General features: G+C 44.0%; 1 protein-coding gene across 3 annotated transcripts in view; it reads right to left on the reverse strand.

Moving 5' to 3' along the window:
* The window catches only part of Tmcc3 (transmembrane and coiled-coil domain family 3), a 255,924-nt gene extending 243,820 nt beyond the window's left edge, over positions 1-12,104 (reverse strand). For 2 of the 3 annotated variants that reach the window (XM_050145606.1, XM_050145604.1), the window contains exon 1: positions 11,631-12,104. The gene's annotated coding sequence lies outside the window, so the exon portion shown is untranslated. Of the gene's footprint in view, positions 1-11,460; positions 11,477-11,630 lie in introns of those variants that run through there. The other variant, XM_050145605.1, reaches the window with a different exon arrangement.
* Positions 12,105-23,532: the final 11,428 nt, after the last annotated feature.

Genomic DNA, 23,532 nt, shown 5'->3' on the forward strand with positions numbered 1-23,532 from the left:
TTTTTTTTTTTTTTTTTGGTTTTTCAAGACAGGGTTTCTCTGTAGACCAGCCTGGCCTCAAACTCACAGAGATCCGCCTGTCTTTGCCTCCCAAGTGCTGGGATTAAAGGCATGTGCCACCACAGCTCAGCTGTTTGCTTTCTTGATGTTTAATTTTTTAAAAAGATTTTTTTGTGTGTTCTCGACGCTAAATCTTTGTCAGGTGTATAAATGACAAAGATTCTCTTCCATTCTTTAGACTTTCTCCTCAGTCGGCTAACAGGTTCCTTTGCTCTACAGAAACTTTGTCATTTCAAGATGTCCTATTATTGATTGTTGATCTTATTTCCTGCATGTCTGGGTTCTCTTGGGAAAGCCCATTCTGAGCCTATCTCCTATAGTGTACTCCCTTCTCTTTCCTCTAAATTTCCAATCTAACATTGAGGTCTGCGATTCATTTGGAATTGAACTGCATTTGAGAGAACAGGATCAAGTTTCAGTCAATACCCAGTCTTCCCCGCACTATTTGTGGAAGATGCTCTCTTCTCTCCAATGTATATTTTTGTCGTCTTTGTCAAAAATCAGGTGGCTGAAGGCGCACAGAGTTATATGTAGATCTTAAGTGCTATCCCTCTAATCCACATGTCCGATTTTGTGTGGATGCCATGCTGTTTCTTCTACTACAGCGCTCTGTGGCATAACTTGAAGTCTGGTTTGGTGCTGCCTCTAGCAGTATGTCTACTGTTCAGAATCATTTTTTATTCTCCAGGGTCTTGCATACGCCAGGGGAATTTTAAGATTATTTTTGCAGTGTATGTGAGAAAATGTGCTGGAATTCTTCCAAAGATCACTTTTTTCTTTCTTTTTTTTTTTTTTTTTTTTGGTTTTTTTTTGAGACAGGGTTTCTCCGTAGCTTTTGGTTCCTGTCCTGGAACTAGCTCTTGTAGACCAGGCTGGCCTCGAACTCACAGAGATCCGCCTGCCTCTGCCTCCCGAGTGCTGTCTACTGTTCAGAATCATTTTTTATTCTCCAGGGTCTTGCATACTTCCAGGCGAACTTTAAGACTATTTGTTCAACGCATGTGAGAAAGTGTGCTGGAATTCTTCCAAGGATCGCTTTTGATAGTCTGGCCACCATCACAATATTAACCTGACCGTCCATGAGCACAGGAGTCTTGCCATTGCCTGGTGTCCTTCACACTTTTCCCCCCTTTCGTAGCTAAGAGTTTCCAGTGCATATGTCTTACGCTTCCTTGTCAGGGTTTAGTCCAGGGCATCTTACGTTAAGCTGATGGGAATGGAGTCATTCCCCTGATTCATTTCAAAGTCTGTTGAGACCTGCTTTGTGTCCTCACATATGATCTCTACTGGAGAAGATTCCATGGACTGCTGAGAAAAAAAGGGTATTCGTCAGTGTTCTGTGTTTCTACAGATGTTCATTAGATCCGTTCCACCCACCATGTCATTTAATTCTAATACTTTCTTATAATTTTTCAGGTTGATTCTACTTTATGTGCATGGATGTTTTTCCTGAATGTACATGTGTGCGTCACATGCATGCCCAGTGCCCACAGAGGTCAAACGAGGACATCAGATGCCCAGAGCTAGAGTTATGGATGATTATGAGCCACCATGTGGGTACCAGGAGTCAAATCTCAGTCCTCTACAAGGGCAGTGAGTAGTCTTAATTGCTGAGCCATCTTTCCCGCACATAACTCTAGTACTTCTTTACTAAATTTGTGTCCAGTTTGATCTGTCTAATAGTGAGAATTGAGTCCTGAGATCACTATAATTCAGTGTTGAAGTTAATGTGACTTTAAATTTAGTACTACTTTATTTATTTATTTATTTATTTATTTATTTATTTATTTATTTATTGGTTTGAGATTTTCTTGAGACAAGTTCTCATTATGTAGCTCTGGCTGTCCTAGAACTCACTATGTAGACCAAGCTGTCCTTGAACTCATGAAGATCCCCCTGCCTGGGAGTAAAGGTGTATGCCACTATGCCCAGCTAAATCTAGCACTATTTTAAATGAAATTAGATGAGCCTGGGTTTGTTGCATACGTATTTAGAATTGTAATTTCCTCTTGCTGGACTGTCTTCTTGATCGACATGCAGTGACCCTCTATCCCTCTTCTGACTAGGTTTGGTTTGGGGGTCTGTTTTGTTAGATATTAGGATAGCAACAACACATGCTTGTTTGGTGGTTCCATTTGCTTGCAATACCTTTTCCATCCTTTGACCATAAGATAATGTTTATCTTGAATAATGAGGTGTAATTCTCAAAGGATGCAAAAAGGATTCTGCTTTCCAGTCAAGCCTACTGCTAGACTGTGTCTTTTTTCTTTTGCCTTCAATTATGGCAGACAATTTTTGCAGTTATATGAGACCGGCTGACAGCTGTGATCTTTCCGAATTTGAAATGCATCATTCTAAACTCTATTCTTGCTCCTATGACTTTGGAAAAAGCCAGCAGTTATTCTGATGGGCCCACCTTTATAGGTGACCTGACCCGTCTCTCCTGCAGCTTACAATATACCTTCTCTGCTCCGCTACACTGGGACATGTTTTAAATGGAATATGATGTGGCGTTTCTTTCCTGGCTCTGTCTGTCTGATGTTCTGTGTGTGTCTTATGTCACTTTGTGTCTTTCCTAGGATGAAATTTTTTATATGACTTTATTAAAAATATTTTCTATGCCTCACTTTCTTCTATGTCCTCCATTAGTAAACTTCACCTTTGTATGTTATCCTAAAGTTCTTGCATGTTCCGTTGCTATGTTTAAAAAAAACTGTCATTGACTTTTACTGAAGGATCCAATGTCTCTATTTTGCCTTCAAATCCTGATGTTCTGTCTTGCACGGGGTCCATTACTGGTGAGATTTTTCCACTGAATGTTTTTATTTGCCATACTGTGTTTTACATTTTCCTTATCATCTTGGTTTGGGTTTTCTTCAGTATTTATGCATCTTTACTGAATTTTAATTTCATATTATGAATTGGATTCTTTATTTCATACAGCGGTTTTTGTTCTTCGGGAAAAATTTATCCTTCTGAACTCTGCATCTGTAATTTTACGTAAGTCATTTTCTCCAGGTAATGTTATGATGGGGCTGGTAATTTCTGGAGGAGCCATGTTGCCTTGGGTTGTCATGTGATCTGTTTTTGCTGGAGTCTGACCATCTGAAGTTATAGTGTTTATTAAGATTGTTGCTGTTGTTGTTGGTAGTGGAGCTATTCTTTCAAGGTTGCCGCTCCTCTTTCAAGTGGAGAGATGTGCAGAGTTCAGGAGCGACTAGACTATAGTGTAATGTATAGTCTAGCCTGCTGTCCCAGGGGCCAGGTACCATCCCCAGTCCATTCCTATGAGTTGTGTACGGTCTGCAGTAACAGTCTTAATTCAGCAGTTTAACCCACTCTGATAATACAGTAGCCGACAACTACAAGGGACACTTAGTAAGTATCGGTTGTTTTAGGGAGCAAAAAAAAAGCTCTCTTAGTACTGTTTATTCTAAAATGTTCATTATTGTGGGCAGGGATGGAAAGGAAAAGAAAAGAAAAAGAAGCAAGCTAGACGAGATATCTGTATTGGGTTGCCAGTGCGAAACGGAGTTGGGAGACATACATAGGAGCGGTAATAATTAAGACAAAGGGAAAATGGGGACGTGTTCAAGTTTTGGTTAACAGTAGACCAAACACGATGGCAAAGGCATGTACCCCAATACCATAAACCATGGCAGCCTCTGAACTTCAGGAGATGTGGCAGTAAGAGGAAAGAGTACTAGGGAAGAAAAAGGCAGGAGCAATAGACAGCACAGTGCTAGCCCGCTGCCTTGACCCGAGGGGCCACAGAGGTAAGGACTAACAGCAGAGAGAACCAGAGCCGGGCAGAGACAGAGGACAACAACGGCCTGGGCGCTTGTTCCTCATCTCCGGTCCCCAAGCCCCTACACTGTCCTCCGAGTCCCACTCCTGGCTCTGCTCCATATTGATCTTTACCGGTCCTGTTATTTCCTTGTGTGTTATCAGCTCTAATTCTAGTGGGGTTTTCTTCTAGAACAACTTGGTTTTCTTCTGTGAGCTCCGGACACTCGGGCTGAGCAAAACTGGCCTGGCTAGAGCGGCTGCGATCCTGAAACTCCGGCAGCAGAGAGATGTGTGATGTGCCACGCTGTGTGAAGTCATGTTTAGTTCCCACAGGCTCACCGTTTCCCACTGAGGCACTGATGACAGTCCCGGTGGCAGGCACTGGGGACCTCATCTATAAACCCCAGTCGGTGGAACGTTTCTAGATTTCCCAGAAGATTTATTTTAGCCTGGTTTGAAGTCACCACCAGTGTCTGCAGGATCCTGCTGCAGCTGCCACTGAACTGGGCGCAATCTCGACAAGTCTGGGTCTGCTCTTGGTGTGTTTATTTTCAAATCAGAGCAAGTATTCAGATGTCAATATATTATTCTTATTCCTTTTTCACATATTAAAACTCTGTTATGCCCCCATCATTTTGTAAGTGTAGGTTAGGCCTGCCAGAGATGTCCTAGGTTCTAAACCTCAGGGTAAACTGGCTGGGTTGTAGATTAGACATAGGCTGTAGGTTACAGATATGTTGTAGATTACACATAGGTTATAGATTATAGATAGGTTGTAGGTTATAGATATGCTGTAGATTATAGATATATTGTAGATTACACATAGGTTGTAGAGTATAGATACATTGTAAATTACATATAGGTTGTAGATTATAGATTGGTTGTAGATTGTAGATTATAAATTGTAGATTATACATAGGTTGAAGATTATAGGTACGTTGTAGATTACACATAGGTTGTAGATTATAGATAGGTTGTAGATTATGCATAGCACTATCTCTGCTAGATACTGTAGCTCCCGGTAGCTAGCTATGCTTCTGCTGAATCAGCAATTCAGGGGATGTTGCCAAAAAAAAAATCTGCATTTTCCAACTAAGGGTTCTTCTGCACAACCGTTTCTGTGAGCCACTGTTTAGAAGCACATTCTCAGTGCAGGGTTCTATACCCTGGTGGCTTCAACCAACATCTGTACACCAGTAACTGTTAATAAAACTTCCCAATCTGCACACCTCCATGGCTACCTGAGACGGCTCGAAGGCATTTTATAATCCAAGCGGTTCACCCAGGCCACGCCTCCTTGCTTTCTCTTCGGGGCTTTGTCTCTGTTCACAGCACCACCAGGCACCCAGTTCAGCCAAGCAAGAAACCTAGGAGACGGTCACTCCACATCCCACCCCTGTCAGTCACCGAGCCTCCTAATCCCACTGCCAGCATCTTGATGAGGATGTGCCTCTTCCCTACCTCCGCTACCTCCTCCCTTGGGCAGGTGACACAAGTGACCTTGACAACCCCTGACGGTCACCTCAACTCTACTCTTGCCACAACCCCCAGTCCATTATTTACCTAACAGCAAAAGAAACTTTTCAGTTTCCTTTTTTAAAAAATGGTTTTTTTGAGACAGGGTATCTCTGTGTAACAGCCTTGACTATCCTGGAACTCACTCTGTAGTCCAGGCTGGCCTTGAACTCACAAAGATCCGCCTGCCTATGCCTCTGTGTGCTGGGATTAAGGGTGTGCACCACAACTGCCTGGCTCCAAGGATCTTTTTGAAACAAATATTTAATTCACAAAAATCTGCTGAGAACCACTCAACCTTCTCAGCATGCCCAATGTCGTATCTCCCCACCTGACCCCTCCCGCTTTTCCAGTCCTTGCCTTACCTCTTTGTAGTCTATCAATCTATTTGGCCACTCTGAACACTGCTCACCTTTTAGAACATGTTGTCTCTATGCCCTTGTTGCACGGGCTGTGCATGCTACCTCATATGATCTTCCTCCTCCTCTGGCCGTCCATGCTACCCTTCAAGTCTCAGCTAGTTGTCAGCCTCATCCCGAAGGGACTTCACGAACTACCCCAACTAAACACGCAACTTCCACTAAGCGCCCAGTGCTGTAAACTCTCTACACAGTAGTATACACAACAGACAACACTGTGTGGCTCTAGGAGATACTACAAGTTCCATGAGATCGGGGCCACTCAGAGCCGTTCATTCAGGACCAACTCCAAGAATGTAATAAGAGAGCAAGTGTAGACCCTGGCTGTATGATACGTGTCTTCGCATTAAATCGGGCCTGTGAGAAACAATGCCTGCGAAATGGCCTTCCTCTGACTCGAACACACACACACAATTTTAACTTCAGAAAGTCAGATGGCATCAGCCTTTGTATTTTATACACCTGCTGCTGTGGCAAGCAGTGTCACAGCCACCAGGGGAGCTCCTTGACAGAAGCAAGAGGGGGCGAGACTCATAGCTAGCTAGATTGGGTTTTTTTTTTCCTCACATTTAAAAAAAAAAAAAAGAAACAAAAATTTAAAAAAACCACCCTGTCCGTTTTTCAAGTGCCTCGCCTCAGTTGCACAGGAGTCTCCATGGCTGAAATCTTGCTAGAATTGGGATGATTGAAATGGAAAAACTTTTGGCAAGAAGATTGAAATTTTACATTTTCTGTGCACTGTGACTTTCAGTCTAAATCACAGCTGCCTGTACTCAACTGCTGCCAGGGATGGAGGCCGCCTGCGAGTTCCCCAGCAGCTTCCCTGGAGCTCAAGACTCAATTTCAGTCACCCAGCACCTAGCATGGTGTTTTTCTTGTAGCATAAACATCAAGAGCACAGACTTTGGTGCCAAAATGCTTTCTTTAAGACCCCGCTGCCTAGTGCTAGGCAACAGCCCACCAGTCGTCCAGTAGCTAGCTTCCTTGCCGGAAAATGAGAATAGAATAGTTCCTAGTTCATAGTTTTGTTGTGAGAATTAAGTGCTGAATTACACGTTGAGAGACTGGTGTAAAAGCCCTGCAAACATTGGCTGTTCTTAACACTCGACATATCTAGGGACGCAGAAACCGGCGAGAAACAGAACAGAGCTGACCACGTAGCGTTAAAACCTAAGAACTCACCACAGCTTACCAGAGACCGACACCAGAGCTCGCACACTGGATTTGAACCCATGCAAGTTAGTGTCCCGACATCAAGTTCTGAGCCAACGAGAAGTAGCCCATCTTCCCGTCTTTCCCTGTAGGGGAAAGGAATCCCTGGGTCTTGAGGGAGAAACTGCAACAAAAGGATGTGGCAAAGACAAAGGAAGAAAGTATAAACAAAACAAGGTCAGGCTTCCAGCTTCTTAACTTAGAAGACGGAAAGTGACAGGTATCCCTTTAGCACCCCCTGGCAGCCATGAAAGAAGCCACCATCTTTGAGGGCACTTTGCTTTGAATTCAGCAGGCCGGGTAGAAATCAAAACCGCCGCTAAGGACTTCAAAGGTCTGACAAGCCACTCAGATCCAAATATGAAGCAGAAATGACAGGCATAAAGAAAGCTGCCTAGTGCAGCAAGGCACGGATTGAGCTCTGGAATCAGAGCCACTCAAGCCCTTGCTCGGCTCTGGACTGTCTTATCTGTAAAACAGGAATAAGAAGCTCCTAGGAAAAACGGGGCGGATTTGCTTTCATTGGTGGCACAGTACATTGGTTCAGTCTCTACAGAGGCAATTTGGTAAGACTGTACTGTCATTTGTTTAATTAAATAACCTTACACGGCACTAAAAATTGCACCAAAAGTGTATTGTCCCAGGTACTGTGCAAATATTCGCTCAGCAATTCTGTGGAAGGTTTTTTGTAAAAATAGTGGTGACCAATAATTCACCAACACAAAACGGACTCATCCAGGTGTGTGTTTGTTAGAGCGGGGAATTTTTGTTTCATTTGTTTCGTTTTTGGTATGTTTTTGTCTTGTTTGTTTTGATTTTCATGTTTTGTTTTGTCTTTGTCTTATTTTAGAGAGATTGGGAGGGAACATGAAGTTGGGTGGGTGCTGAGGTGAGAAGGATCTAAGAGGAGTTGGGAGAGGGGAAAGAAAATGATCAAAATATATCTTATGAAAAAAATTACATTAAAAATGACGGCGATGAGACTCGGTCACTGTGTCCTTGTCATTGGAGAGTTCCCATCGCTGATTCTGAGCATGGCCTTGTGATTTGCTTTGTCCAACAGCAAACGAACACAAGCAACAGTCTGTACAGTGCTGTGTCGCCCCTGAGATGCACACCCACAAGTGAAGCAATTAACACCTCAAGGCCACCTCTTGAAGAAGCCATAACTCATCTCCTGGAGTCCGAGCGGTCACCTGCCACCAAGATGAAGTTCCCAGATTCCAACTCACACATACAAGGTCATCCTAGACTGTCCACCTTTCAGTTGACCAATGCACTGACCACAGAAGCATGAAGAAACACAACAGAGATCCCTGGGTGAGCTGGATGAGTAGAGCCATTGAGTTGAGCCAACCCACCGATGTGAGTTAAGCAAAATGGTTCTTACTTGATGTTCTAAGTTTTGGGGGCGACTTGTTATGCAATGCAACTAAACTTACTCATATAATCCTCCCAGGTAGCTACTATTACTCTTCCTATTTTGCAAAGGAGACAAATGAGGCTCAGAGGAGGGTTCCTTGCACAACTTGTAAGAAGTGCAAAGACTCAACCCCATGCAACCAGTGCTTTTAAGGTCTACCATGCTTCTTTTTAGCCTACAAAAATACAAGCATTTATACCAAACGAACAAAAATTAATCATACATAAAAGATCTTACATACATGCAAAAACAAGTGTATATAAAACTATTCACTGAAGCATTAAAGAGTATTTAAAAAAAAACAATTCTAATGCTGTATGGCCATGTGAAGACACCCGTATGCAACTATTTAACAGTTATAAATACTGAACTTATAGTCAGTAGGAAAAAGCGAGATGCAAGAGAGTAGATCTCTGTGAGTTCGAGGCCAGCCTGGTCTACAAAGGGAGTTCCAGGACAGGCTCCAAAGCTACAGAGAAACCCTGTCTCGAAAAACCAAAAAAAAAACCAAAAAAAAAAAAAAAAAAAAAACCGTCACCACGACTTGCTTACGGAATGCTNAGAGAGAGAGAGTATACTTACATGCTTCTAATTGTGTATAAAAAAGAAAAAAAATATGAATATATAACTGTCAATACATAGATTATTTCTGGAAGGACACAAGTAATGGACTTTGCATCAGTTACACGGGGAGGGAACCCATTGGTTGGGTACTATAAATAGAAGGGATGGTTTTCATTGTAAACCTTTTTTTATAGTATTTGCGTTTATGCCATGCGAATGTATCAGCTATTAAATTTCAACTGAAAGGGTTGTTATGAAAACCGAGACAGTAGAGGCCTGGAACAAAGAAAGCACTCGCTCAGTAGCAGCACCATTGTGATTCCTTTTCTACATCTGCTTCTAACGCCTCCCAGCAAACAGAAATTTCCAGCAGCCTCTGCTTTCAAACTCCTGGCTTTGCACAGAAAAATAAATAAATAAATAAATAAATAAATAAATAAATAAATAAAAGATGTTGGATTCGGAAGTAAACAACAAAACATTGGCTCCGTGGGGAGAGGCTCGTGATGATGAGGCCGTGCACTTTTTTTTACTGGGGCTGATGACTGGCGGGGTAGCATGCACGTGCCAGCCTTGTGCTCTGGTCCATTCAGGTTGCTACAACAAAATACCACAGGCTGGCTAGCTTATAAACAGCAGAAAGCAGGCGAATTCCACGATCAAGTTCCCCGATGGGTTCAGAGTTTGCTAAAGGCCTCTTCTCTGGCTCACAGGCTCCTTCTCCCCTTGCCCCCTATGTCCTCACACATCACCGAGGAGGGAGGGCTATTGTCTGGGGCCTTTGGAGTCCTGACATCATTTGTAAGGGCTGTCTTCATGATCAGTCTCTTCTCAGAGGTCTTATCTCCTAATACCAACATCCTGAGGATTAGACATCCGACCCTGTTTAAAGTGAACTGGCACAGCCATTTAGGCCGCATACTTCCACTTAGAGAAACCCGGTACTGGACATCTTCAGAACGTCCCCATCTTCACCTTCATGCAAGAACACAAAACAAAAGCAGTTCTTTTCTCATCCTAATAGGGTGTCTTCTCTCTCTCCACGGAAACAGAGCTCTGGGCTGTCTTATTCTCCACTGGGCTCTTGGAGCTTAGAACTAAGTCTGTACATAGCAGGTGCTTAGAATATCTCTCACAATGGGGGAAGGGTTAAAATGCAGACCACTTATTTCTAGCCCCAGAGGTTGTGCTAAAGGGAAGTAGAAGCAAAGGACTTGCATCTCTTGACAGCACCCATCTCTTTCACCCCAAAACAGGGAGCATGCGATTCACATTTTAATAGACTCCGGCCAACACCCTCCGTCTCCAGATCTTGACGCCCCCTCTAAAAGGCCCTGCTTCAAGCCTGCACCCCGTCCCAGCAGTGTTGTGCCTTAGTTACTCTGGGACTGACAGTAAAAAGTTGCCGACCTCTGAATCTGGAGTTCAAGCAAGGAACGCCACTAAGGGCTGGTTGCTCCACACCAACGCCAGGCATGCCAACCTGGCTGAAATCCTGTTTGCCCCAGAAACACCTGAGCAGGCTTGGATCTGCTCCAAAGACGAAGCCAGGTAAGTTTCCACGTCAGCTTCACCCACAGATTTCCAGAGGCAACGGGTACTGGTTGTGTTTGCTCTCTGTGCCCTCCAAACAATCTACTCCCCAACAGGCAGGCAGGCAGGCAGGCAGACATACACACACACAAAAGTCTGCTTAATTCTAGCACCATTACAAAAGCAACAACAAACACTACTAAACAGTAAAACAAAATAAAAATTTTTTAAAAATCTGACCAGAGTTCTCTTTGAAACATCCCATCAGGTAGGAGGCAGAAATCACGGAAAGAACCACTCAGATGACCAAACCAACAGGCGACTACATCATACCTTATGATTAATCAACCCCAAACTCCAACCCCCCCCCCAAAAAAACATAGGCCCTAGGAGCAAAGAGGCTCGCTCTTTTTTGTTGTTGTTGTTGTTTTATTTTTGTGGGTTTTGGGGGTTTCTTGGGGGGGGTTCTTTTTGCATGTTCAGAAAATGACCAAGGTTAGATGGTCCAGGAGAGTGTTGGAGGGTACCTAGCCGGTTTCCCCCTAGACATGCATTGCACTGAAGCAGCCTCCACCCCAAAGTCAGAATCAAGCCCACACTGGGGTTGGTATCCCACGCCCTAGTGTAGATTAGCACCCCCAGGCAGGTTAGCTGTGGTTGTCCTGGGAACCTCCCGCTCTCGGGGGGCTGCCCACAGGGCGCCCCTGCTGTTGAGCCTTTCCATTTTCATTTTCATCTTTGCAGGAAGAGCTCCAGCGGGAAATGGGCAGGGTGAGCTCAGAGCCCATTACACCTGCTGCCTAACAGGCTGCAGCAGGGCCCGCTTTAGGAACTTCGCAGAGAGCTGGGCTAAGCCCGCCCCTCCTGGTCCCGCACTCGAAGGGTCGGGGGACCACCGGTTCGCGCCATCCCTGCCGCTAATCCCCTACCGCGACTCGGACTTACAGTTCCCACCCGCCTCCTTTGGGCGGGCGCCGAGGAAGCCCAACCGACGCCGGCAAAGTTTCCTTGGCTCGCGGGGTCGCGGGCCCAGACTTCGGGGTCGCGGGCCACAACACCATCTCGCCCCGACCACCCCCACCCTTCCCGCGCTCGCCCGGGGCGAGCACACTCACCCTCCGCACGCTGCTGGCCGGGCGGGGTTCACCGGGACTCCTCGCTCGAGTCCGCCACACGCGTGCGCCGCGGCCGCAGCCGGGACCGGGACGGGCGGGGCCCGCCAGGCTGAGGGGTGACAGTGGCGGTGGTGGTTGGGGCTGCGTTTCCCGCGCACACCCGGCTCTTCTTGCATTGGCCCTCGCCTCGGCCTGGAGTTAGTTCTTTTCTGTCTTGGGCGAAGAGGGTCCCCAGTGCTCCCCGGGCGCCCAGCGGGGAGAAAGTTCCAGCTGCGCGCGGGGCGTCTGCGGGAGCTGATTGTGAGAGAGAGAGTGACGAGCGGGGGCGGCGATGCACTACCTCCAAAGTACCTCTGTTTTCCCATCCCGCGACAAAGCCACGCTCCTGGCAGTTCCTATACTAAAGGTTCCCATGTTTGGGGAGTCCTGAGTGTTCATTCGCCTTTAGCGGGGGCTGGAGGAAGCTGAAAGTTGAGTAGGAAAGGCAGGATTAGCTCAGGGCTGGAGGAACAACCACGGAGTGCAGTTTAGAAGGTCTGGTCCCCTCCAGTAGAAGGAGCTCAGTAGAGAGCAGTCCCCACCTCCAAGCCTGCAAACAGGTCTACCTGCATGCAAAACTGTCTCTAAACACACAGCCTCCCATCTCCACCCCAAATTCTCAAATCACTCCAAGGTCATCCTTAAATGCTAATATGGGGAGTAGGGGTGAACGGGGCGCAGTTTTCCCACCCTGAAAAGACTGCACACCTGTGAAATAGGAAAACCACAGGAACCAAGTCTCCCAGACCGAGGGGGCAGGATGGACGCTGGCCTTCTGCTTTGACTGCAAGCAAAGTAAAGCAAACAGTGCAGAATTCAAGGCCGCTCAAATTCCGTAGCGAACAAACAGGCCTCGTTTGCCAAAGGACCCTTTGAAAAGGCTCGCAAAGATGCTTGCGTTCCCAGAGCCTGCCGTGACAGGTAAACGGGGGGGGGGGGGGGGGGGGGGGGGGGGGGGGGGGGGGGGGGGGCAGCGGTGAGAACGCAAAGGCTCGTGCTGGGTAAACATCTCTGATGAATGTTTCAGCTTTCACAACGCCTGGATGCCGCATGGTCTGACAAATCCCGGCTAATCGCTGCTGTCAAAGAAGTGCCGTTATAATTTTCTAGCGTTGATGGACTGTCAGTAGCACATAGAGACCGTATCACACAGACTAAGTACCCTAATGATCGAATAAATAAAACCGTTTTGTCTGTATCTCTCTCTGGTATTTACCTGCAAAGGTAAGGGAGGAATGACTGATGTCTGGCGAGAGAATACAGAAAGGAAATTAATGAAGCCTGCTACTTCCCTTTTTACTTTATTTTATGATCTGCCTACGGTGGATGTTTTCTCCCCACCCCCCCATCTGAATTTCATCATATTGTTCTTTGATGTTTGCCTTTGGGGAAATAATAACAATTTAAGTAAGTGTACTTACTTATGAGCCATGTGCTTTATCTGTTATCGCTTGCAATCCACGAACCCATTAACTATGATTTTATGGCTTTATACTCGGAGAAGGTAGATAATTTACCCCAAGTCACGCAGCCTGCCGATGACAAAGCCAGGATTTTAACTGAGTCTGCCCACTCACTCCCAAGCAGCACCCCCTTCTGCGCGCCGCATCGTGCAAAGGGTGCCACAGAGGGAAGGGGTCCGTGGAAGCAAAACTGGAGCTCTCGTGATTGGTCAAGTTACCACTCTCATCTCCGTGGCTTGGTTTCTTCATCTATTCTGTTAAAACTTGGACCAAAGTGATGTCCAGAAAGGAGCTTCATGACCGACCTGCTGTGCGAAAGATAATCTCATGATTGGTGTTTCACAGTCATAAAATAGGAATATCATTGGTTTGTATGTCAGCCTACAGCCTCTTTTTAAAAAAAAGATTTCAGTTTGCATTTGTGTGCGGTCTTGTGGTACAGTTTAGCGGTGTGAGTCACCGCACTTGGTGGCTGAAAACTGAACTCGGTCCTCTGTAGCACCAGCAAGCCCTCAGTGAGCCTCTTGTTCCAACATGTCTTCCTTCAGTGCGTCCTACGACACTGGCTCCCTTCCCTTCCTAAACAATGTCCACTGCTATATCAATGTGATCTCTAATCCAACTCATAGTATTTCTTGCTCAACAAATAACACCCCTAGTGTGCAGGAAGTAACTATTTTTCACTAAATAATTACTTTGGCAGTCTTCAAGCATTCGTTATGTGAATAATTTTTTTTAAATGTTTTAAGTTTGCATACCAGGTAATGAATGGGTTTCATTATTACATTTTCCTACATAAATGTCAATGAACTTTGTTTTTATTTGCCTTCCTCCCACAGTACCCTCTCCTAATCCCTCTTCTTCCATTTTGCAGGTTCTCTTCCTCCAGGTCAAATAATTCCCCCCTTTGACTTTTACATCACATGTGTTCTGTTACCTCTTACTCCTCCTTCCCCTAAGCCTCGCTCTTTCCTCTCAAGTCTCTTTTCTACTTCTGTGATATACAACACACACAGATTCATATCCAGAGTCTCTATGGGAGAGAAAAATGAGTTGTTTATCTTTCTAACTATTTTATTTAGTTTGACATCATTTCTACCTACATCTATTTTCCTGATATTTTTTTTCCAGACAGGATCCCACTGTGGCACTGGCTGGCCTGGGACTCATTGCGTCGACAGACTGGCCTTGTATTCTGCCTCTCAGCCCTGGGAATGAAGGTACATGCCGTGACACCCGCTTCATTTTTCTTTGTGGCTAGATAAAATTCCATGGTATCTGCACTTCACTCTGCTTGCTCTTTCATGTGTTGATAGGCACATAGGCATGCTCCATTCCTTATCTACTGTGAGTTGTGCAGCAGTAGACATGGATGTGCAAGCGTGTCTGCAGTGTGCTGACATGGAGTCCTTAAGTGTATGCCCTAGAATGGCGTAGCTAGCTCATATGTGAGTTCTACTCGAATTCTGAGGCACCTCCACACGGACTTCCAACCATCAGTGAAGGGGTTCCTCCTGGTGTCTCCAACACTTGCCATTAGTTTTCCAACATTGTTCATTCTGACCGGGGTGAAATAGACTCTCAGCGCAATTTAAATTCGTATTTCTCCCATGGCTAATGATTTTGAATGCTTTTTTAAGTTTTTATTGCACAGTTGTGTTTCTTCTTTGGAGAAATGTCTCCTGCGTTCTTTAACCTTTGCACTAATTGAATGATTTTTGATGCTTGATTTTTTTAAAGTTTTCTATACATCCTAGGTATTAATCTTATGTCTGATGTAGAGTTGACAGAGATTGTCCTCCTCACGTTCTAATGTTGACACTTTAGTGATGTTTTCTTTGCTGTGCAAAAAAAAAAATTGTCAGTTTCCCGTAATCCTATTTGTAAATTCTCGGAATGGTTTCTGGAGCGACTGGAGTTCTTTGGAATTTTCTTGCCTCTATCTTTATCTTGAAGCATTTCCTGTATGTTCTCCTCTTGGGGTTTCCAGGTCTCAAGCCTCACATTAAAAGTCTTTATTAACTGCTTTTCTTTTCTTTTTTTTTTTTTCGTTTTTCGAGACAGGGTTTCTCTGTGGTTTTGGAGCCTGTCCTGGAACTAGCTCTTGTAGACCAGGCTGGTCTCGAACTCACTGAGATCCTCCTGCCTCTGCCTCCCGAGTGCTGGGATTAAAGGCGTGCGCCACCACCGCCCGGCCTTTTCTGCCGCTGAGGTGAAACACTGTGGCCAAGGCAATTGATGCAGGAGTTTATTTGGGGGTATGGTTACAGAGGGTTGGAGCCCACGGTGCTGGAGGGGACGCAGCAGGAGGCAAGGCACGGTGACTGTTGCAGAAGCCGAGGGCTAATGTCTTCACCCGTAAGCACTAGCACACAGAAGAACTGGACGTGGCCAGAATCTTGAAATTCTGCCTTCAGAGGCATACCTCCTCCAACAAGGTCACACCTCTTAAATCACCAACTGGAAACCCGTGTTCAAATGGGGCAGCTCTGTCGAGCAACTAGAAGGTCGCTGATCCGTTTGAATGAATTGCTTTGTAGACAGAATAGATAGCCAGTTTTCCTGCCACTGTTGTTAAAGAGGTCATCCTCTGTCCAACGGCTATTTAGACACATTTGTAGAAAACTAGGTGACTGGACCTCTGTGTGTTTATTCCTAGGTCCTCTGTTCCATTGGTGTACATATCTTTTGGCGACAGTACCATGAGTTTTGCTACTATGGCTCTGTAGTACAGTTTAAGGTCAGGTAGTGGGTCCTATCTCCAGCACTGCTTTCTGCTCAGGCATGTTTCCGCTAGTCAGACTCTTTCGTGCTTCTCTATGAACTTTTTAGTTTTTCCTAGTTCTGTGAAGAATATAATTAGAATTCTAATACGATTGTGTTGCATCGATAGAGTGAAGCGTGATAAATAAAAACTCAGAGAGAGAGAAACTGGGGTTCAACCTGAAGATCTAAAAAGCAAAGCAGCCAGCCACTAGCTCTTACCTCAGTCGGAAAATGGCAATCCTGCCATCAGGAATCTCAGAATGAGACTGTGCCTGAGAGATGTTTCCTCCCATTTTATAATCCTCTCTAGGGTTAGGATTAAAGGTGCACACCACTGGGATTAAAGGCATGCACCGCCTTGTTGCTATGGCAACAAGTGTGGCTACTGGGATTAAAGGTGTGTGTTAACATTGCCTGGTAGTAAGGCTGGCCAGTGGGGCTGTTTTACCCTCTGATCTTCAGGCAAGCTTTATTTATTAAAATACAAGTGAAATTCCACTACAATAGAGTATTTGTTTTATTTTGCTTTGGTTTTTCAAGAGAGAGTTTCTCTGTGTAACAGCTCTCTCTGACTGTCCTGGAACTTGCTTTGTAGACCAGGCTGGCCTCAAACTCATAGAGATTCACCTGCCTCTGGCTCCTGAGTGTTGGCATTAAAACATGCACCACCACTGCCCAGCTGACTATGTTTTTATAACAACCATTTCCACAGTGTTGGTTCTGTCAATCATGACTGTGGGCGGGCTTTCCACATACTAGTGTCTTTTCCTACTTGTCATGGTCTTAAAGTGTTTATTACATGGTTCTTATTCTGAAAACTTTTACACTTCCTTCAGAAACCACTACAATTATTCAGCTCTACCAAATAAATGTCATTACATCAGTTACAGAACACATCTATGGAAATCTTCATGCTTCCACTGTTACCATTAACTAATTTGAAGATCCAATTTCAAAATATTGCATGATTATGCTCTCATGGGTAAATCTAGAATATAGAATATTTTGTAATAGAATATACATATTCCAGTGTGTGTGAGAGAGAGAGTATGTGTATGTGTTAATTAACAAATGACAAATGAGAGGCATTAGGGCAAAACAGAAGACTCTGCAGGATAAAATACACCAGTGGGTGGAAGTGTAGATATGAACAAAGTGCAGTGGTGTGTGTGTGTGTGTGTGTGTGTGTGTGTGTGTAAGAAATGTCATAATGGAGTCAATTATTCTGTAAAACCAACTGGAAAATAATTATTAAAATAATGAAACTAGATTGAGTCAGCATTTCCCTTCACAGAGGCAGTGTGGAGTGGAGGCCTTTGGGTCCTTTGTTTACAGAGTCTTGGATGTTTTGATGGTAGAGTCACCTCTGTTTCTAACTGTCCCATCCTGGGACCCTTCGAAATAAATAGTATTTATTTCCTCGAAAATCATCTAATACTAGAAAACAATACGCTTTAGTAAAAATGGCAATCTTACCAAAAGCAATCTACAGATTCAATACAATCCCCATCAAAATCCCAGCAAAGTTCTTCACAGACCTTGAAAAAACAATACTCAATTTCATATGGAAAAGCCAAAAAAACAGGGATAGCCAAAACAATCCTGTACAATAAAGGAACTTCTGGAGGCATCGCAATCTTTTTGAGAAAGATCCGTGCTTAGCTCGAAAAACAGTATGAGATTAGAATCGGATGAGTCAAGAGTAGCCTGCCCACGGAATGAGGAAACGTCTGGGAGGTGACACAGAGACCGGATATCTTAGAAGCTGAGATGATGACAGAAAAGTGAACCTGGCCTCTAGGGGCCTAGGGATATTCACAGGGGGTCATTGTATACAACCCCTCTGCTTTCTTTCCTATAGGATTACAGCCACTCAAAGATACGCTGGGTCGTTTATTTTGCTGTTGAAGGTCCGCATGTCATTTCTCTTCCTCTTGCCCTTTCCAAGTGTTTATTCAAGTTTCCCAAGCTACAGTCCGGGACTGACCTTTCTGGGAAAAGGGGGTTGAAGAAGCAAGGGTGGCATGGCAAACAGGGAACTGGGATCTGGTGGGATATCCATCAGAGAAGTTTGATACTCTTAATTTTGATACCACTAAGGTTCTGTGCCAGAGTTCATCCCTCAATGGATATTTTAAAAGACAAATTTTACATATGTGCCTCCCAAATGCTATCTATGTTTTTTCTCATACTCTGTAATAGCTAATATTGATTGTTAACATCATAAGATCCAGAATTTCCTGCGGTATAAGCCTAGCCATGATTGTGTGTGGTGATGTCTTTTTTGTACAAATAAAGCTTGCCTGAAGATTGGAAGGCAGAGCTAGCCACTAGTTAACCATAGAGATCCGGAGGTCTGTACAGATAGACAGGAATGATATGGCTGGGCAGAGAGAGGAAGTGATAAGGAGGGAGGAAACAGGAACTCTTTGTTTTCAGCTGGGAAGTGGAGAGGTAAGATGGCAGTGGTTTTGCGCCTTCGTCTCTCTAATCTCTCAGCATTTCCCCCAATATCTGTTTTCGGGCTTTTGTTATTAAGACTATAGAACTCGTGCTACACTTGTAAGGGAGTCTCTCCATTAGGTTAATTGAGCTAGAAAGCCCTACCTTAAATGTGGGTTGCACCATTCCACAGGCCAGGGTCCTGGGTTAATCACAGAGGAGAAAGCCAGCTGAGTGCTGGCTTTTCCATTCTGCTTTGTGAATGTGGAGACATTGTAACCACCCACCCCAAGCACCAGTTATCACAGCTTCTCTGCCATGAGGGATGATACCCTCAAGCTGTGAGCCAAGATACACCCTCTCTCCCTTCAAGTGCTTTAGCTGGGGTTTGTCATTGCAGTAAAACTTAAAATAACGAATACATACTTCTTTCTAGTCTTTGAAACATCTGTCTTTTGCAATCTGTTTCAAGGCTCTCTCTCCTGCTGGCTCTGAGCATCTTCAAAGGAGTAATTACACTAATAATTCTTACATCTCCAGGAACTTTTGCAAAAGATGTGCCCTCCATACATGGTCAATAAACAAACGAAAGATGTTCAACCCTCATAATAGTTTCTCAATCCGTGGGTTTCTAGCGCAACCTTTATTGACTGCTTGCTCTACAAACCACATCGACAGTTATTTAACCAATCCCTCTCATGGCCATTTGAGTTCTTGCTACCCTCTCTGAAATCCCCTCCTGAATGGAAACAGAGATATGGCCCGGGGCAGAGTAATGTGATTGCGGGAGATTAAACAGTCAGGTGATAGGCAGACAAGTCGGGAGGTGGAACTTAGTCACACAGCACGGAGTTCATGAGGAAACCAAGACAAACTCAGGGTGGTGATGGCGGGAAGGGAGAAGCCATGTTCATGCTCGTTACCACGTCTGTAAAGTCCCAGTCATGGATTTGCTCTACACGGAGCTAAGCCTGTGACCAGATGTGGGAACACTGTCCAGTGGTGGGAAGCAGAATTTAGCACCATAGCTAGCTCCCAAGTTGTCAGTCTGGAACAGTATTTGACGGGGACCATTATTGCCGTCATTTATAGTGCCTTTTTAATAAACTAAAGAAACCTTTACTGAGCATGTGCTCAAGAGAGCTTTGCGTACATTCACCATGAATTCTACTCAGGGGACGGAAAGGCTGCTTGATGTCATCCAAAGTCATACAGACAGCAACGGGAGAGATACGTCCTGCACTTAGGTAGACTGGCTCCGTGACCCCACACCATAAAAGGCTATTACGGCACAGTATGGTAAATGCTGACAGAAAAGCAAAAGCCATGGAAAGCTGACTTACGTGAGAGAAGAAGGGGGGGGGGGGCGCTCTGGCCAAGCTTCCCAGAGAGGAAAATGCTGGAATTAAATTGGAAAGGGTGGCTAGAACCACAGCCCCCATGGCTCCTAGGCCGTCTAGCGCCCTCTGGTGGAGAGAGTTCTGAGATCAGACGTAGGCTCCTGCGATTGATCACTTAAAAAAGAAGGTAGAGAATGATGAGAGACCAACAAAGGCCTAAGAAAGAGGAAGTCCTCGTGGAGAAACTTTGCTTGGGAAAGACATCAACACTGCAGAGATAAAAATGGGAGAATTTGCAGCTAAGGACGTGAATGAAAAACTGAAACAACACTAATAGATCTAATCCTTGAATTAAAAATGCCAAATGACAGGGAAGACATGACTGAGATTGGATTAATGGCATGGATGAAAGGCTTTGAGGTAATTATGGCATGTACAAAGGGAAGCCACAGAAGGAGTAGAGCAATTAGGGGGAAGATAATAAGATGTAATAAGAGGAGCAAGAGATAATCAAACGCACGGATAATTGGTATCCTTAATTGGCATAGAGGATCCAATAAATGTAATAAAATATGCATTTGAGCACATGAAACATTTTCTTAAAATAAAAGAACTCAATCTAAAGCGAAAATTTATCTACACACGATGAGAGACGGGCTGTATAGTTACTTTTCTCTTCGTGACAAAATACCTTATGGAAACAAATTAAGGGACAAAGCATTTGATTTTGGTCCACAGTTTAATAAAAAAAGATACAGTCCACCGTGTTAAGGATGAGGGTAGGAGCCATGGTAGATGTAGGGCCAGGGGCATCAGGCCCTTGAATCTATAGTTGAGGCCAGAGAGGTGATGCTGATGTTCAGCTCATCTCCCTTGTTGGCAAAACTAGGACCCCCATCCCTTAAGATGGCACCCCCACATCCCACCTGGATATTCACACATCAGTTCAATCTCTCAGAAATGCCCTCACAGACATGCCCAGAGGTGGGATTCCCAGGGGATTCTAAGCTCCAGGTGAGTTGGCAGTGAAGATTAACTTTGAATAAACACAGACATTGGACAGACATTAAGATTTTGCCTGGCTTTGTTACTGGTTTTAATGGAAAAATTATTACTCTGACATCTGTACAAAGGAAATTCTATGGGGTGGGGGTGGGTAGGAATTGAATTGAGTTTGTCACAAACATGTTCAAATATCCTCTGTGTCAGAGGCCAATGAAACAGCCTCTACAGAGCTTAGAGGAGGAATGGCATAAAAGTATTACAACTAGCCGTCCGCAGAGGATTTTAAGCCTGAAAGAACAGAAGGTGTAAGACAATCCAGGTCGTTCTTGGAAACTAGTATCCAAACCATCAAATCGAAGTGATGAAATAAAAAGAGTTCATAAAAGTAAGTTAATAATTTCCCATTGCTATGACAATGCCAGAGAGAGTCGACTTACAAAATAGGAATCTTTGCTTTGGCTGATGGTTGCAAAGCTTTTGGTCCAAGGTTCTTGGTCTTGTTACTTAGGACCTGTGGTAGCCCACACATTGTGCAGAGGTGCATGGTGGGGAGAGCTTTACTACGGCCCATGCACTGGGGTCTTGTTTGCCGGCTGATTGGCCATGAGGATCTGGCTTAACAAGCATATTAAGTCATGGATGGTTCTTAATATGGTATCATCATTGGAGGTTTATTTAGCCACTCCATATAATGCTCTCCATTTTAACACTCTTGATTGAGGGCTCCTCCTCTCAGATGACTACGGTTTGTGTCAAGCTGACATAAGGCTCGCCAGCCCTCATTCTTGCACATTCGCGACAGTTTGTCTATTGACAAGTGTTGCCAAATAAAATTCTTAAAATACTTGGGAGTCTGTTTTATGCAACATAAAATTCTTGGCTTTTGTTTTCCTTCCTTGAGAATCTTAACTGTGTTAAATGTTACTCTGTTTTCTTCTGGGGTAAAGTGTTGCTTTCAAAAAATCTGAAGTTAGTTTAATTGAATATTTTTTGCTATTTTTGTTTAGATACTCAAAGGTATTTTTTTCTTTTAAAAATTATAAGTTTATATGAGTGTGTCTCATTTTGCCACTTTTAATGGACGTTCAAACTGTGTACTATGTTAGGGTCTTTTTATGTATAATTTCAAACCGTTACTCCTTGTTTCAAGAAAACTTCCTAGAGTTGAATGCCCTGTTCCATTCATTTGGATTTTGCCCTCAGAGATCTCTGTTGCTAGAACGTCAGATCTTCTTTTCCTATCTTTTACCATTTTCTCTTGAGCTCTGTATTTCTTTTTTAATGCAATTTTGACTTTAAAAAATTGTGCTCTTCAACATTTTGCTTTCCTTAATAGCTTACCTGCTGTATTAATTTTTAGCATTGATTTGTAAAAATTAGTTTTTGACCCTTTTATTTCTAATTCTATCCTAAATTCTATTACCTCACTTAATTGTTCCCCAATTTGATCAAAATTGATCTTTCATCTGCTATAAAGATTTGTCACTCATATTACTTTAATAAAACACTGATTAGTCAATAGCCAGGCAGGAAGTATAGATGGGGCAAACAGACTAAAAGAATTCTGGGACGAGGAAAGGCAGAGATGCAGTCACCAGCCAGATGCAGAGGAAGCAAGAAGAGACTGACTCACTGAGAAAAGGTACCAAGCCATGTGGCTAAACAGAGATAAGTATTATGGGTTAAGTCGTAAGAGCTAGTAAATAATAAGCCTGAGCTAACAGGCCAAAGAGTTTATAATTAATATAAGCCTCTGTGCATTTCTTTGGGTCCGAATAGCTGAGGGACCAGGCAGGACAGAAACTTCCATTCATCTTTCATCTACCTTATATTTTACCTGCTTTTAAATAGATTAAGTCCTGGATATATGCTCAAAAGAATGCACCACCATACAATTAGGATCCTTGCTTAACCACTTTAGGTTGTCTCACAGTCTTCAGGTTGTGGAATCATCGCAGGTACACACTGACAGAGAACAGAAAAAGAAAAGAGGGGATAGTCTCAGTAGTGGGACAACTATTATGGAGGGATGGCCTCTTTGTCCCTGAGACCGTTCACAAACAAGCTGGGAGCTCCCAAGCTATCCCATGACTTCCACTCATGCACTGCGGTGCGTACACACACACACACACAGAGAGAGAGAGAGAGAGAGACTTTTTAAAAACATAATGGGGCCCTGGAGAGATGGCTCTGTGGTTAAGAATACTTTGCTGTTCCTGCAGAGAACCCGATTCAGTTCCCAGCACCTACACCAGGCAGTTCACAACCACCTGTAACTCCAGTTCTGGGGATCTGATGCCCTCATCTGGTCTCCTTGTTCACCTGCACACATGAGGTGCACATACATACACTCACGCACACACACACATAAAATAAAAATATATTCCTTAAAAAATAACGTGAGGAAATAAAGATAAATACTGCGTATTTTCTCTTTGATCATGGACTCACACATGAAGGCAAATTTTGAGATGGGAGGACATGCGGGTAGCAAGAGACAATAATGGGAGAAAATTTAATTAAAGTACATACTTGTAAAGTAAAAAAAAGTTATACTTTTGATCTGTTCTGTGGGCATATCTTTGGTGTGATTTCATTGTCTCAACAGAAGCTATTCTGTTAAGTTGTTTCCCTTAAAATAACTGTACAACTTGATCTCGATACTTCTTATTCCTTTGTATAAATTTAATCTCTCTGGAATTTCAGAAGGAAGCATCGTCCACGTTAGCTTTTCTAACTTCACGGAGACTTCTTCTGATATCCATGTGGGGAGCTTTTAGAATAAGGCAGCTTGCTTTCTGAGGTCGCCTGACCTTCTTGCTTTCTGCTGCTCCCACGTGGCCTTCT

Source organism: Alexandromys fortis, unplaced genomic scaffold (assembly GCF_014885135.2).
Source record: "Alexandromys fortis isolate MF-2015 unplaced genomic scaffold, M_Fortis_MF-2015_v1.1 scaffold_50, whole genome shotgun sequence".
NCBI lineage: Eukaryota > Metazoa > Chordata > Mammalia > Rodentia > Cricetidae > Alexandromys > Alexandromys fortis.